Source organism: Desmodus rotundus, chromosome 2 (assembly GCF_022682495.2).
Source record: "Desmodus rotundus isolate HL8 chromosome 2, HLdesRot8A.1, whole genome shotgun sequence".
In the NCBI taxonomy this organism is placed as follows: domain Eukaryota; kingdom Metazoa; phylum Chordata; class Mammalia; order Chiroptera; family Phyllostomidae; genus Desmodus; species Desmodus rotundus.
The window spans coordinates 88,995,759-88,998,979 of record NC_071388.1 but is presented as its reverse complement, the minus strand read 5'-3'; positions in this window follow the sequence as shown (position 1 = coordinate 88,998,979).

Below are 3,221 nucleotides of genomic sequence, written 5' to 3'. Positions count from 1 at the left end.
AAACATAGGGAAGATGCTAATATTAAGAGACAATGAAACATGGCCCAAATGAAGGAAATAAAATTCCAGAAAGAGAACTAAACAAAATGGAGACAAAATAGAGAGGTGAAAGACTGCTTTCTCTCTCTCTCTGTAACATCAGAAACTAGACAAGGATGTCTACTCTCACCACTTCTATTCAATATTGTACTGGAATTCTAGCAAAAGCAGTAAGTTTAGAACTGAGACAAAGGGCATTTTCCTTTGTTTCCAAAAAATTGGAAAGGAAAAAACACAACTATTTTTTACTTGCTGATGACATTGTTTATGAAGATTATCTCAAGGAATCTATTTTTAAAATTCCTTGTACTAAAAATTGAATTGAGCAAGTTTGCTGGAAAATATAGTAAAATTATATTTTTACACCCTAACAATGAATAGTTAGAAATTAAAATTAGAATATAAACGACCCAATTTAAAAAATGGGCAGAAGATTGAAACAGACACTTTAGCAAAAAAGATATATAGATGGAAAATAAACACGTGAAAAAATGTTTTGCATAATTAGTCATTACGGAAATGAAAACTAAAACCACCATGTGATAGCATTACACACCTATTAGCATGGGTAACGAACTCTTACACACTGCTGATAGGAATGCAAAATGGTACAGCCACTCTGGAAAACAGTTTGGAAGTTTCTCAAAGAATTACACATGTAATATGTGACTCAGTAATCTTACCTTTTAGTATACACATTAAAGCAATGAAAGTTCACATTCACATGAAAACTTGTACATAAATGTTTATAGAAGTATTGTTGGTGATCTTTTAGAACTCTCCTAGAGCATCTCCCAGATGTTCTCCTAGAACCAGAAGTATCACAAATGTCTTTTAATGCTTGACTACATAAACAAACTGTTGTAATCTTCATGTAGAATTCTATTTACAAATAGAAAAGGAATTAACTATTCATACATGCCAAAATTTGGGTGACTCTCCAGAGAATTATGCTAAGTCAAAGTACTCAAACTCAAAAGGTTATATGAGGTCCGTCCAAAAAATGTCCAACCATTGTTAATATAACTAGAACAGTTTGCACAATATTGATGTAACATGGCAGCTAAGAAGAGTGGACTGGAATGCGCATGCATGAACAATGATGACTTCACTGTACTAGTCAGTGGGGGGAGTAGACATTGTTGAGTGACCATGTGTACGGTGTGGCCGTCACATTCAAAATGACTGATCAAGTAAAAGCAAATCTGCATCAAATTTTGTGTTAGGTTTGAACATTTCTCCATGGAAACTATTTGGACGATTCAGAAGGCCACATCTGTGGGCAACTTGTGATTGGCAGTTTCATCATGATAACATGCCCACTCATGCATCAGGTTTCATGCAGGGTTTTTTGGTGGCATGTCAAATTACTCAGGTGACTCAGCCCCTCTATAGCCCAAATTTGGTGCCCTGCGATTTCTAGTTTCACAAAACTAAAATCACCTTTGAAAGGAAAGAGATGTCAGACCATTGATGAGATTCAGGAAAATAGGAAAATATGATGGGGCAGCTGATGGTAATTGGGAGGACAGTATGAGGTCTGAAGATGGCTATTTTGAAGGGGACTGAGGCATCGTTGTCCTATGTACAATGTTTCTTGTATCTTCTTCAGTAAGTGTCTCTATTTTTCATATTACATGGCTGGATACTTTCTGGTTAGACCTGGTATACTGTATAATTTCATTAATATAACATTCTGAAAATGCTGCCCTTAGGTCCTCCCACCCTTCCCAAAGAATAAAGAAGCGATCAATGTTTTCCAAGGCTGATGAGTGAGGAGGGTCTGAATATAAGTGGCCGCCTGACGGAACTCTTTGGGTGCTGAAACTTCTCTGTGTACTGTCTGAGGTCATGTTTAAAAAAATCTATATATGTTAAATCCTCACAGAACCATACATAAAACAAACTTGAACCTGACTCTTTGTAAATAAAATAGAATAGAAATTTATCTGAATCCTCAGCTCTGTTTCATGTAGAACTAGGGAAATAACACTGTATTCTGAGCTCTATAATCTGTAGTTATACACTAAATTAAGGTGGAATTAAATATTTTGTTTCCTTATTAATATAGTTTAATATTTAGCTAGGAACTTAATGGACAGCCCAAAGGATAATATATAAACTGATGGCTTTAAATTGTACTGTTTCAAGGATTTTAAGCCCCCAGAGTTTCCTCTTCTTATACTAACCTTCCCAGTCTACATTTTAATTAAAAAGGTAATTTCTATAAAATATTTAACCATTTACCTTCAGCAATGCTTTTTAAAAAATAGAATAAGATAAAAATACTTCTCTATCTCCTCAATGCCCAGTTCTGCACCTTTTCTCAATTTATTCTGACACATAAACTTTTATTCCTAGCAGAACTGAGTTGGAAGCTTCTCTTAAATTTAGTGACTGTGTTAATGTTGCTTTGAAAAAAAACATGGTATACTGGAATGTTCTGTCCCCCCAAACAATGTTTTTCAAATAGAGAAATCAGTATAGTGTATATTTTCACAAACTTCTAATAAGAGGATTCAACATCAGTTAGGTAGCATTAACTCTGAAGGGCCTAAATTTTACCCCACTTGTAAGGTAACGGGAAAGGCTGCCAGGGTCATAAATACCTTTGCCAGAGGCTCCAGTGAGCACAGTCATCAGTTACAGTGAATTGTAGCTCAAAGAAGTCGTTATGATTTGGGGGCACCCCAGCTTGTTGTATAGCCTCCAGTTCATCCTGTTGGCTTCCATTCAAGGAATACTTTTTTGCAAATTAACAGGGAAAAAAGGACCAAGGGAGGTATATACTATCTGCGATGTTCACAGTATAGTAAAGTGCTGAGTCTTCTTTTTTTGGAGGGGAAAGGCAGAGACAATGCTTTTCTTTGACTGCCAGAGAGATTAAGTATTGTTAATTTTAATACATAGTCCTAAGAAAGTTTATTTGGTGAATAAGCTTCTGAATTTCATTGGGGATTATCAGCTACTCCCCCCGTAGGGGTATGATAACAATGCAGTCAAGGCCATTTAAACTGAGGCTCTGCTTTGTTAGCCCACAGAACATCTAATATGGAGTGAAAGGTGTGCACACCATGGGGCAGAACTACTTGTGCTAAATCCAGACCCACTCATTGGTGGCAAATAACAGTGGAGTTTGGCAGCCCTGGCAATGATATATCGGAAGATTTACCATAGGAATG